General features: G+C 49.2%; 1 protein-coding gene across 2 annotated transcripts in view; it reads right to left on the bottom strand.

The window, feature by feature from the left end:
* Nucleotides 1–13,672, bottom strand: part of HIVEP3 (HIVEP zinc finger 3) — a 469,874-nt gene that overhangs the window by 93,390 nt on the left and 362,812 nt on the right. For both annotated transcript variants that reach the window (XM_046663190.1, XM_046663191.1), the window contains exon 4: nt 2,525–2,720. The gene's annotated coding sequence lies outside the window, so the exon portion shown is untranslated. The remainder of the gene's footprint in view (nt 1–2,524; nt 2,721–13,672) is intronic.

Raw genomic sequence — 13,672 nt, 5'->3', positions numbered from 1 at the left:
CAAGCCTCAGATGGTGTCATTGGGACTCCCCAGCACAGTCTGCAATGCCATCCAAGGCTGGCTCACAGCTGGCTCCTGCCTGGCAAACCTGCCTGCCTGGGCCTGAGCCCTCCACCTTGTTCGGATTGCAGCCTCCTCGCTGGTGGCTGGGGGAAGCTACGCCAGCAGTGGGCCACGAGCACCCGGACACTCCAGAAGCACTGAGTCAGCACCTCATTAATCACAGATACTTTTATTCCCCAGGGAGAGCTCGGGAAGGGGCGGGGACGAGAATTCTGCTGGAACTGACAGCTCATTTCCCTCTGGGCCAGCCCCATCCTCTACAGATTCTTCCGGGCAGCTGGCAGAGCCCACATGGACAAAAAGAGAGTTGGGGAGTGAAGGAGGGGAGGACAAACGCCGGGCCTGGGGGGGATTCCCTATCCACACGTCCATGACAGTTCCCCCAGAGCTTGGCTCACCTCCCTCAGAGGTTACTATTTCCGGCCCAGTTCAAATATCTACTGCACATCTAGCTGAAGAAATCCAGACCCCGCCCTGAAACTGCCAGTGGAGGAGACCCATAAACGGCCTACCATGACCTGTGCAGAAGGAAACAAATGCTAAATTGAGGCACCAGTGTCCCAGGATGCCAAGGAAGGGGGGCCCATTCATTACGGCGCTGTTGGTTCCTATTACAAAGGAAGAAGGCTCATCCTTGGAGCTGTTACTCCCTTTCTTAGGGACACATCCTGGTAGAGAAGAAAGTGTTGGGTCTTTTGTAGCCATAGGCTCTGTCCCTTACTAGCTGAGTGACTGTCTTTCAATTACTGAACCTCTCTGTGCTGTTTCCATACCTTTACACAGGGGGTACTAGAACCAGCCTCACTGGGGTTTCTGCAGGACTGAGCCTCGTCTGTAAAGTTGCAGGCCCCACATGCAGTGTCCATCTCTTTACTGTGCCCTGACTCTTAGGAACTCATACACTGCGACCAGATGGCAGAGCATGGCAGACATGTCACGGCTGCCCCTGGGAGGGCAGAGTGGCGGCCACCTGCCTGCACAGGCCGGAAGGGCTACTCACATGTGGGGAGCCCCTGCTCGGCGTCCAGGCACACTCTAGGGCCTTGCCTACATCTTCACAGCAGCCCTGGGAGGCAGGTGCCACTACTTTCCATTTCACAAGTGAGAAGGAAGAGGCAGCAAGACTGAGCAACTTGCCTGCTAAGCCAGTAAATGCCGGCGCTGGGATGTGAACACGGGAGGATCCAGGGCCTCCCCTAGGGAGCACCACCTCAGACATCCCCCCTCAGAACGAGGCTCAAGTGCTCAGGCCTTCTCCCGCGGAGTCCAAGGGGTGAGTCCTCCACCTCCGCTAGGGAACTCTGGCCATGGTCTGGGTCCAGGGGGCCCGCATGGTGCGGCTGAGCTATGGGCAGAGGCCTGGGCCCAGCCGCCCCACATTCAGGCGGCTCCAGTGATGCCATGTCTGAGGGCTGCCGAGGCCCCATCCTCCTCTCTGGACGTGAGAAAACCTCCGCTTGGAAGGAAGGGAACGAGGCTCTGTTGCGGCACAGCACACCAGGCTGGGAAGCGACCCGGCACTCACAGCTGAGCCCACGGACCTGACGCAGGACGAGCATCACCAGAGCCCCAGGAAAGAGGCCCGAGCACCTAGACCTTGGCTGTATCAGAATCAGAATCCAGATTCCTGTGTCCTCGACTCCAGAGAGTCTGATGTCTGAGAGCAAGGGTGTGCGGGAATCTGCTGTTTTTTTTTTTTTTTTTTTGACCAGGCACCCTCTCCTCCATCCCCCTGGGTGATTCTCATACACTCCACAGCCAGACAAAAGAGCCAAAGACATATTCCCGACCCAAAGAGCTTCTAACATCACACATCTAACCTGAACCACGAGCTGAACTTCTAACCTGAAACCATAACACAGACCTGAAGAGCAACAAAAACCCCTTATATATATATATACACACATGTCTACCAATGCTGGGCCCCTCCCCAGGACAACTCAGTCAGTACCTCTGGAAGTGGGCCCCCACTATTGGAATTTTTAAAAACTTTCCAGGTGATTCTAATGTGCAGCCAGGTCTGAGAACCACACGTCCTTTCAAGTCTTCACAACAGGGAGGGCCCTAGAGAGACGCCGCCCTGGGGCTCTTCAGGCCAGAGCCTCCTTGGGAGGAGGGCAGAGAGGCGGGTGGAGCTCTGTAAAGCAGGAGGACACAGCGGGGCTGGCGAGTGGGAGGCTGTGGTCCCTTGAGAGGAGTTCTTGCCAGGGAGAGGATGGAAACAGGAACTGGGAAGAGATGACTGCATCTCGGAGGAGATAGCGTGAGGGCAGTGAGAATGCTGGCACTCAAAGTCTCTACTCCTGGCCAAGGATGTCCCGAGGACTCCCAGCTTCCACAGAGGCTCAAGGGAGGCACTAACAATACTACATTTTAAAGAGGAAGAATATTAGCAAGCTCAGGCAAGAAAGACCAAAATGGCGCCCCCAGCAAGCATATATAGTGACAGCCCATTTCTTACCTGTGCTGAAGGCACCACTTTCGATGACCAAAACTAAAACGCTGTTCTCTTTGGAAACCAGCGTTCATGTCCACTCCTGCTGCAGCTGCCCTCTCACGCTCTGCTCTTCCCTCTGGAAGGGAGAGCTTGCCTGGCCAGCGTCGCTTGAGGCTTCTCCATGAACTAGGTCGAGGATGCTGGGTTTGCGCCTTGAATCCTGCAGGGGATGGTTGAAAAACACGGTCAAAGAGTGTGCTTGGTCAACCTTTTTAGACACAGAATAATCCCCTCCAGCTCTTCCCAAGATGCTTGTCTGGGTGTGGGGCCAGATCCCCATGTCTCCCTAGGGAGTTGGTGTGGCCTGGTGGCCCTGGCACCTACCATGTTCTACCTTGCACCTGGCAGCTAACTTCTTTGAGCCTCTATTGACCAGGAAGCAGGCAGAACTCTAAGACGGCCCTCCAGGTTTCCTGCCTCTCTGGTGTACACATTCTGCATAATCCCCAGGACTGTGGGTCCAAAGGATTTTAATCCTACGATTAGGTTACGTTCTAGGGTGCAGTTGACCTTAAAATAGGGAGATTATTCTGTGGGCTCGACCTAATCAAGAAAGCCCTTTAAAAGCAGAGTTTTCTCTGGCTGGTCACAGAAGAGGAAGTGATAGAGATTAGAAACAGGAGAAAACATTTGACCTGCGCTCGCTGCCTTGCAGAAGGAGAGGCTGTGTGAGAGGACCTGAGGGCAGCCTCCATGAGTCGAGAACAGCTCCCTCGCTGACAACCAGCAAGAAAACAGGACCTCAGTCCTACAACCACGGGACCTGGGCTCCATTAACAACCTGAATGAACCTGGAAAAGCAGAATTTTCCCCAGAGCCCCAGACGAGAACTCAGCCTCCAGAGACCTTGACTTCAGCCCTGAGCAGAGAATCTGGCCACTCGGTCCCAGACTTCTAACCTATAGAACTGAGAGCTAACAAATGAGTGTCTTTTAAGCCACTAAGATTGAGGCAATTTGTTACACGGCAAAAGAAAACTAACACGACCTGCAAAAGTGACTCATATTCAGACATGAGTGAGAATTATTACAATAACAGACATCAGAGTACGTAACGTCCCCAAATCACTAAACAAAACAGCATTCAGGTTCAGGCCAGGAGCTCGACAACGATCATGATGAAAGGACCAATGAGTGAGCATCAGTTTTTAATAATCAACTCGCCTGGCTGTTGTAAAGGTCAAGTAAGACGATACAGAGGAAAGTGCTTTATGATCTAGAAAGTCTGGGTTGTCTTAGTCGAGCATGGCATGGTGCACCACATCCATGCTGCTCTTTTGGGACTAGACTCTGGTTTGTCTGCTGGAGGCAGATGAGATGTGGCTCCTAGGCCCGGGACACCTGGGTTCCAGGCCTGGCCTTCTACTCATTACCTCTGCGGCTTTGGAAAGTTGCTTAGCCTTGCTGTGCCTGAAAAGGGGGGCTAAGAATGGCAAGGATCTCCTGGGGTTTAATGATCCGGCACATGCTAAGGGTCTTGACCAATGCCTGGCACGTGGTATGGCCCATATAATCACTATGGACATTATGGACGTTATCTCAGAGTGGACCCAGGAATCTAGGTCTGGAGTAACCTGTACACAGGCCGGGGGCATTGTCACCTTCCTTCTCTTGGGCACCATGGTTCTTATTGACATAGTGTTGGAATAGTTAGTGTTTTGGCAATGACATCTCACTGCTGATTCCTACAGAACAGTACAGGTAAGCGAAGCCCCTCAGCCGTCCCCTCCCTGCCACACCTGCTGCTATTAAACCCAGCCACCCTGCCTGCACTCCAGAGCAGTGTGACTGAATTTGCTCAGTGGCTCCTGCCTAGCATTTCCTGATTCTGTTGTCCAAACCATCCAAACTTTTCACCACTCTGAGGTTTTCCATCATCCCCAGATCTGACCTCACGCCCTCCAGTAGATCTCAATTATTAATAAAAACAGCCCAGTGGCCTAGTGGTTAAGGTCGGCTCGCTTTGCTTCAGTGGCCTGGGTTCGAGGGTTCGGATCTCAGCACGGATATACACACCGCTCATCAGGCCACACTGTGGTGGCGTCCCACATACAAATAGAGGAAGATTGCCACAGACATTAGCTCAGGGCCAATCTTCCTCACCAAAAAAACAAAAACAAGCCAACAAAAAACCCAGCTGTACTCACCGTGCATACGGACTCTGGGAACCTTAAAGTCCTGGTAGACTGTGAGTACCGTGGGCAGGGTCAGTCTGACTCATTCCCTCACCCCTAAAGCTTGGTGTGGTGTCTCACACAGAGTCGGTGTAGAACAATTCTCTTCAGAACCTGATTCAGTTGTTCATTCATTTAACAAATGTGCATTCAGCACTTATTTGGGGTCAGGCCTGCTGTAGGTAGGTGCTGGGACAAAAGACAGCAAAGTTTCAGCCCCTACCTTCTGGGGGATCGCACTTGGGGGTAGGGGGGAGCAAGGAAGCAAAGGAATGCATTGCAGTGTTGCTGGTTCTAAGTTACTACATGGTGGGGGCATAAAGAAAAGAGTAGTCAATTCTGATGGTGCCTGACATGTGTGAGAGAAAAAGAGGCTATTTCAAACAAAAGGAGCAGTGTCAATAGACAGGAGCTCCCAAACGGGCCGAATGTTCAAGAAATTGCATGCTGTCCATATGGCTGCACGAGAGGGGCAGCGACAGCTCATGAGGGAAGAGTTGGCCAGGGGATGAATTTGGTATATGAAATAGCCCGGACTTGATCTGGCAGCGGAGTGAGGTCACTGAGTCATTTTAATCAGTGAGGTAACACAGTTAGGACGAGGGGTGTGGCTCCAGAGATGACAGGATCCGGTAGAAGGAGTGAGCCACCGCTCTCCCACCCACCAGTGAGGCCAACATCACTGAACGCCACTCCTGCCTCCAGCAGCAGGTGGGAGAGCTGGGCAGACACACCTGCATCTGGGATACCAGGCAGTGGTGCACACAACCGAGGTTCTACACGGCAAACTGAGCCTGTGTTCACCCCCTCTCCCCCAAACACCACTGAAGTCAAAAGAGAAATGTACAATTAAGAGCCGATCCATAGCAGCACCAGCTGGCCAGCAAGTCTGAGGAAAAGCAGACGAGTGGGAGTGACAGAGAAACTAATCAGAGCTAAGCCGGCCTCACCCAACATGGGCAGGGAGAGGCCCACCTGCCAAACCCTGGAGAAGCTCCCTCAGAGGCCGTGGAGGCGGGCAGGGCAAGCTGCATGGAATTCCTGAAATCCAAGGGTGAGAAGTGGATCCTTCAGGCTTCCAAAGAGACCAGAGTTGGGGGAGAGGGGAACAGAAACCATCTACCTAGACACCTTTGCGTCTTCGTTAGCACTGCTTTCTTCTTCCAGGAGACTCTAACCCCAGCAAAGGGCTTGATGGTTCGTTACAGAAACATCCTGAAGGATCCATCAGCTCTTCAATTAATAGCTGGTGCTCTAAGATTCTTTGAATCTCCTGCCTTGCCTCAAAATTCCTCCTCACTGTTTCCACCATTCACAGACTCTTGTCTTCCTTACACAATCCTAATGAAGCCCCAGGGCGACATAACCGTCTTAACGGAAACTTCCAGTCCTTAGCAAACTCTGACCTTGCCTCCCTCCTCCGGACATGCCAAGGCTCCGTGGAGGTGACATTCCCCTTTACCCAGGTGAGCAATACACTCAGCTTTGTCTCTGATGGTCTCCACAAAAATTTTGAGAGTCAAATTGACATTGGACTTGACATCCGCGTCATTAACTGCTAGAGGGCAACAGAGCGAAGACCACAGAGCTCTGAGGAAGAAGGGTTACACCCCTGAGATCCGTTACTCAGCCGAGTCTCAAAGTCAAAGAGAGAAGCACTAAAAATAGCAGGCCGCCCACTTATCTCTTAAAGGAGTTACTCAAGGAATTACTCCAACAAAATAAAAACTGTATCAGAATAAGTAATTCAAGAAAGGGCAAGACAGGAGGCACAGGAAACAATGATGAACAACAAGAGTAGAAAAACGTACACTCAAGTCTAAACGAACTTTGATAATAATGGTCTCCTCTTGTTGGGAATTAAATACCATTTAGTTCTTGATGTTAATGGAGAAGTATGGGTGTTTATTTTTTATTTAAGGGTAACCATTTCTAGAAGGAAAATAACATACAGACCTTTTAAACCACTGTGTGTGGGGCAGAGGGGCGGAGCCAAGAACATTCAATTAATTCGGGCAAGAGTTAGGAAAAGGAAACTAAACAGGAAAGAAAAAAGTATCATAAACAAAAGAGGTAAAATAAGAAGAGAAGAGTAAGACTAAACACGACAATAAATACAAGAATGCGAATAAATTCAATTATTCTATTTTCAGACAAGAGATTAGGCTGGGTTTAAAAAAAAAAACAAAAACCAGCCATATGCTGTTTGGAAGCGACACATTTAAAACAAATTAACAAAAAGAAATGTTGAAATCAAAGAAGTGGTAAAAAGCTATACCAAGCAAAATGGTGACCAAAAGAATGCAGGAAAGTCAATATTAATATCAGACAAAAATGAAAAAATGTTAAATAGAATAAAATGGGGCATTTTACATTGCTAACAGGTCTATTTCTCTAAGAAGACACAAAAATCACAAATCTTTACCTTCACCCTGAACAAGAGAACCGTAAAGTCTATAAACTAATACATTCTTAGAACCACGAGATGGCAAAAAAAAAAAAAAAAAAGAACAGTAAACATCTTGGGCATATCACTCAAAATTTGATAATACAAGTAACCTCCAAAGAAAACTATGAGAGGATTTGAAGATAGTTAGTAAGCTTAACTTCATATATACTCAAAAAACAGTGAAAACACCTTTTTCTCAAATGCCCTTGCACTAGACCACAAGAAAAATCTCCATTGCCAACGTGTGTACCGCAGCAACAGAATTAGAAATTAACAAGTAGCAAAAAATAAAAAAGTAAACTAGGCACATGACAATCTAAAAATGCTTTTCTAAACAACTTTTGAGTCAGAGGGCAGAAAAACTGAAATTGTAGAGTATTTCTAAAGGTACACCATCGAGAACCCTCCTTTTAAAAATCTGTGGAATGTAACTGAGGCTGCATTTAGAGGAAAATTCAAACTTACAGGCTTTCATGATAAAATGAGAAAGATTAAAACTAAATGAATTGTCTAACCCGAGAAGCTGAAAAAGAATAAAATGAACCAAAATAATCTAGAAGGAAGAAATGAATAAAATTGAAAACGAAAACAAATGAACGAGAAAAGAACAGCAATGACAATAAAAAAAAAAAAAAAGCCTCGAACTGGTTCTCTGAGATCAAGAAAATGGGCAAACGGCTTGTTAATCTGACCAGCAGCAAGAGAGATCACAAATAAGTGATCAGAAAGGCAGTGTAAACATGTACAGGAATATTTTTTAAAATTTAAGAGAATTTGATAGATAACGATGTCAATGAATTGGAAAATTGATGACTTCCAGAAAATTATAAATTGTAAAACTGAAGATGAGGGAGAAAACCTGAATAGACCAATAACCACAGAAGACTCCAAAAAGCTAGCAAAGATGGAATTCCAAATTAGAATCTGGGATTGCCTATTGTTTTGTGGGTGTTTATTACATATTACCCACATATTACCCAATTAAAGAAAGAACGGATCATTCAAATAAGAGAGCTGTGACAACTGGCTGGCCGTCTATTCATTCAACAGATGCTTATTAAGTGCCTGTGAAGTGTCAGCACCATTGTGGGCACTGGAGCTTCAGCAATGAATAAAACAGAAAAGGCCCCCTGCCTCTGTGGAGCTGAGGGTCTAGTCAGGGGAGATGCGCGGTGAAAAAACAAGCAGGTAAAATAAACGGTATGGCCACAAAAGGGACACAGAGTGAGGGAGGAAGGAGAATTCTATTTTAAACAGAGTGCGTGCACCACACTCACACAGAAATTTATTTGGATTAAAGCTATAAACAAAACATACATGCAAATCTATGAAAATACCAGGACTATTAAATATTTGTATAATTTACTGTTGGAAAATAACCTTCAAACCCTGAACTGGACCTTGAGTTCTCAAAATATTAATAAATTTCACTATATAAAAATACTAAGCACTATATATAACAAAAGTCCCCATTGATGGTTAGAAAACAAACGACAGATTAGATAAAAATATTTGGAACATATAAAAAAAGGGTCAATATCTGTAATATGTAATAAGCACCCACAAAACAATAAGAAAAGACACATAGCTAATGAAATGAAGAGAGGAAAGTGACAGATCATTATTCAAGAAATGAAAATGTCTAATAAAATGTGCAAAGATGCTTGGCCTCATTAACAATTAAAAGATATATGTTAAAAATCAGTATCACCTTTCCTCTATTTGATGGACAAAGAAGAAAATGATTGCTACCACCCAGTGTTGGAGAGAAGGAGTGGGCAAAATTTATGTTGACCCAGCAGCTTCACAAATGCACACATACAAATACACATCATCTTACACACACACACAACCACACAGATGCACACACATGAGCACTACAGCACCATTTCAAACAGTGAACATGGAAGTAACCTTAATATCCATCAGCAGGGAATTGGTTTAATAAGTAAATGATGATAAATCCACCCAATGGAATAGTAATGGGACAATAACTTTTCTTAATTAAAAATAACTATACACTCCTCCCAATCATAGAGATTCATCGTGACTTTATGTGTCGAATGGGGGTTCAGCCCTTCTCATGGGTGACCCTCCTTACTGCTCACGGCCTGCAGCATGGAAAGCACCACTGTGAACCCCATTTCCCACAGGAGACTCAGTGAGGCTGAGACCCCACAGGTGGTGAGCTGAACTTTGGTCTGTCTGACTCCGGAGCCTGCACACTTAGCTGCTATGCACACTTCCTCTCAATGGGATAGTGTGAAAAAGGGGAAAAGCAACATGACAGACACACATATATCTGCAGCTGTGAAAGCTACAAAGGACGTGGAGGAGAAACCCGGGGACTGCAGAGCAGGTGGGGTGTGGAGCATGCATTTGATTCTTTATGTATTCCTATACTGTTCTTTTTTTTTTTTTTTTTTACAAGAAGCATTAATCACTTTTATAATTTAAAATGCTATAAAAATGTCTTCTTTTTAGAAAACAGCTGAACAGAGAAGGCCCACCAGGGCAAGAGGGGCCCAATTGCAAGGTGGCGCCCACCCGGGGCAGGAAGGACCAGGGCCAGCTCCTCTGCAGGCCCCACCCAAAACCACAGAGAGGGAGGCCCTTCCTCTCCTCTCCCCACCCTCCCTGTGGAAGCAAAGCCTCACAGCAGGGCCTCTGCTGGCAGGTGGAGGGCGCCCCACATCCGGCCTGGGCACTGGGGGCTGGCATCGCTGCAGGGGAAGTTCAGCGGATGAAGGGTTAAAGAAAAACCCCAGATGCCTCACTGGGTCACGACACAGCCGCTTTCCAAGTGCTGGCAGGCAAGCCAGGGGGCTTTGGGCTCCAGCCTTTTGCCTCACACTCTGAGGCCAGAGAAGGTGGCTAAGCTGGCTCGGAGGCCCCAGCCGCCCTCCTGACACGCTGCCCGTCCCTCCACTGTGAACAGGACGTCTGCCATGGGACGAGCACATGGAGAAGCTGAGTTTGATCTGCCTGGGGCAGGGAACTGTGGGACAAATCTTTCTACCTTTATTTTTACTCCTGCTACCATGGTCTGTGAATCAATACGGAAACATGAAAATCCAAGACCCTGGGACACACATATGGCAGAATCACATGGAACACTCTCAGTGGATAGCGCTGGGCTACTTAGCAATTGGGAGGGGAAATAGGAGGAATTCTTGGCAGGCCTCCTTCACTCAATAGCAGGGAAGTAGCACAGGATAGCACAGAGTTAGCGCTGACCTCAGAAGAACTTGGGTTCAGATCCTGGTTTCACCCATTAATAGCTGTGTGACCTCGGCTGAATTACTTCACCGCTCTGAGCCTCACTTTCCTCATGAGTTAAAAGTGAAGACCATCACCTCTCCTTGGCTTGTTGTGTGGCTCAGATGAGATGAAGTGTGTGAGAGATCTAGCATGGAGCCAGCGTACAGGAGGCACTCAGTAAATGCCCGTGCCTTCTTCAGTTATGGTGGGAGATCTTCCAAGTCGCCCCGTCTTGATCAGTCTCTCCTCCTTCTGGCTCCTGTTTTGGGGTTGGCTCTGTGAGGTTTCCTGCCTCCTTCCCTGTGGTCAGGCTTCTGGCTCTCCCTTTCCTGGGGTGCTCAGCTTTGCTTCAGACACCTGCACTTCGGTCTGAGAACGCTGTGCCTGCATCGGGGGGCCCAGAGGCTGCTTCTGGAAGCTCTCTGGGGCCTGGCCGTGTCCTCCAAAGGAGAGGCTGCTCCCTCCCATGGAGGAGTGTGGTGTCCCAGACCAGGAGGTGAGCAGAGAGAAAGGCCGTGGAGCTCAGAGCCTTCGATATGGCCAAGACACGCTTTGGAAACACCTGGGAAATGTCTCCTAGGAAAAGTGGGTTTTTAAAAATAGAGGATGGCGATACCTTTCCATTTGCATGGAGGACAGAAAAAGAAGAACCTCAAGGCAGTAATAGCCGGTCCCATAGACTCTATCTTGGGATCAGGCAGAAGAAATATTCCTGGTTTTCAGGCCCTACAGGGAAGGGGGGCTGCTGAATGGCTCACGGCAGTGCCCAGCCCGGGAGGCTGGGAGATCGAAAGAGCCGCAGGAAGCAGGTGCTGACGAGACTCCCGGGCGGCACACGAGGGCGAGGGGCTGAGAGGTGCCAGGGCTCAGATGACGGGGCGAGGACTCGCTTCCTGCCATGCCAGGCCACACCTTGTGGCCGCCCTCTCTTGCCTGAAGGCCCACCCGATTGGCCCTCACTCAAGGTCCAGCTGCATGCAGCTGAGTGGGCTTCAAGGAGACACTCCCTGTCACTGGGCTGCCCTCCAGGGGCCAAAGGTGAAGGAGACCTGGCCCCTGCCTCAGAGTGTTCTAGATTTAGAGGGAAGATGGGCCCAGAAATCAGTGATGACAGCCCTTTCTGCCAAGGAGCCCAGAATTCGGGCTGCCTTCTCCCAAGAAAGCTTGTAACATCTCCCCAGGTTGTGGAGACAGAAGGGAGGAAACCAACATTTGCTGAGCGCCTACCACGTGCCAATGCTGTCCCTGTACTATCTCACTGTCACACCGATGCTACAGCTAGGGGAACAGAGGATTAGAGAACAGAGAAGTGGACAGCCTTGCACAGCAGGAGAACCCCGGGCATTAGACAAAACCAGCACCACGAATCTCTCTCTGCCCGTGTGGCCTGAGGCAAGTCATTCAACACTTCAAGCCTCAGTTTCCTCACCTCTAAAATGGGAGCAATTGTGCCAATCCCAGGTCCGTGTAAGAATTAAATAACACAGAGCTGAATTTCCAAAGAATGGCCTTCTCTCTCTTCGTCTTTGGGTTATTTCTGATCATTTAGCTTTACTTATATTTACAATAATGTTGTCTTCTAAAATAAGAAGATTCCAGATCGCATAACAGGACTGCTGCAACTTCTTCCCCGGGAGCACATGGAAAAAGAGAAGCAGGTTGAGACCCCGGGAGACCCTGGGTACCGCAGAGCCTCCGCCACTGGCCCCCGGGGAAGGGGAGTGATGAAGGCCCGTGAGGAGGTTGCGAAACGGGATGTGTGTTTGGAAGGAACACTGTTCTCTGCCCCCACAACGGCCGCCTCCTTAGCCAAGAGGGGGGCCTGGTGACCCAGGGCCCTCCAGGGACCCAGCCGAGCTCCTGGTCTACACTCCAACCTGCCCCTACCCTGGCCCAGTGCTGCCCCCGGCCCTCCCCCCACCCCGCCCAGTTTGGAGTCACAGTTGGGCAGAAAAGGCAGTGCCAAAGGAAATGGTTTGCTTCAGAGCCCTCTGGGTCTGCTCTGCTGTTCTTCCTTTTTTTGGACTTTGTGGCTGTTTGAGTGGGTACCTTTTTCCATAGAAAGTTTCCATTGCATCAGCTATTCACGTTGTCACCACCTATATGTAGGCTGTTTCGAATCGGTGAACCGAATCAGGCCCTGAGGGGCCCTTCACAACTTACAGGGGGTGAGGACAGAGCCAGACAGCCCCACCAGTCTGTGTTGTCTGCCGGTGGGAGGAACACCCCGGGCCTAGCAGGGCCACCTTCTGTCTGCTTGGTCCCTTTGGGAAGCCATTTTTAGAGTGGGCCTTAAGAGCATAGGCTCCTGGTTTCGAATCCTGCCTCCTCCACGTCCTAGCTGTGTGGCCAGCGGCAGGTCATTCACCTAACATCCCTGGGCCTCAGTGAACTCATTGGTAAAATGGGAATAACCATAGCACCTATTTGGCTGGCTTTGGGGGAGACTCCAGCAGTTAATCCCCATAAAGCACTTTTCCGTCACCCATGCTGAGTGCCCAGTGCCCACTCCGTCCTCTGGACCAACACACAACAGCATCTCACTGCCTTCCCGAGCTCATCCTCTCCATAAGGCCGGATAAACCGTCCTGACACCCAGTTCTCACCACGCCCCTCCCTGGGCCAAATCTGTCAGTAGCTCCCCCTGGAGAGTAGAGTTTACATTTGGGATCTCCCTCACGAATATGCCAGGCTGCCTCTGACATCAGCGCTCCCCTACAAAACCCCGCTCCTGCCAAACTAGCATGCTCAGAGTTCTCCTGCCTTCCTGAGGTTCTCTCTGTCCAGAATGCTGTTCTCCGTTTCACTGTGGCCAAGTCCAACCACATCCGCCCACGTGCACCGGCTCATGTGCCACCTCCGCCACGAAGCCCTCCACGCCCTACCCTCTCTGGCCAGAAATGATCTCTCATTTACAGCATTTGGTCTCTTTATTGTGGCATTTACCTTCCCTACCCTATATGTGGGATATAATCTTACAAATGCCGGCTGGCATCACAGACAAACCGCACAATCTTTGAGGACAGGATTGGGATGGGTGTGATTCATCTCTGTATCACTCACAGAGCCTTGAACATAATTGGCAACAATAAATGAGTGAAAAAACACTGAGTTCTCTCAGTTTACTACCTCTGGGTGACAGGGGAAAATATCTGTAGGTGTGTCGGTGAAGATGAATCAACATCCTGACAGCATCCACATGCTCTTCTTGGTGCTTCTGGAGGGAGTC

The sequence above is a fragment of the Equus quagga genome, chromosome 5 (assembly GCF_021613505.1).
Source record: "Equus quagga isolate Etosha38 chromosome 5, UCLA_HA_Equagga_1.0, whole genome shotgun sequence".
In the NCBI taxonomy this organism is placed as follows: domain Eukaryota; kingdom Metazoa; phylum Chordata; class Mammalia; order Perissodactyla; family Equidae; genus Equus; species Equus quagga.
Note: the sequence above shows the minus strand (reverse complement) of the source record. Positions and strands in the feature narration are given on the sequence as shown.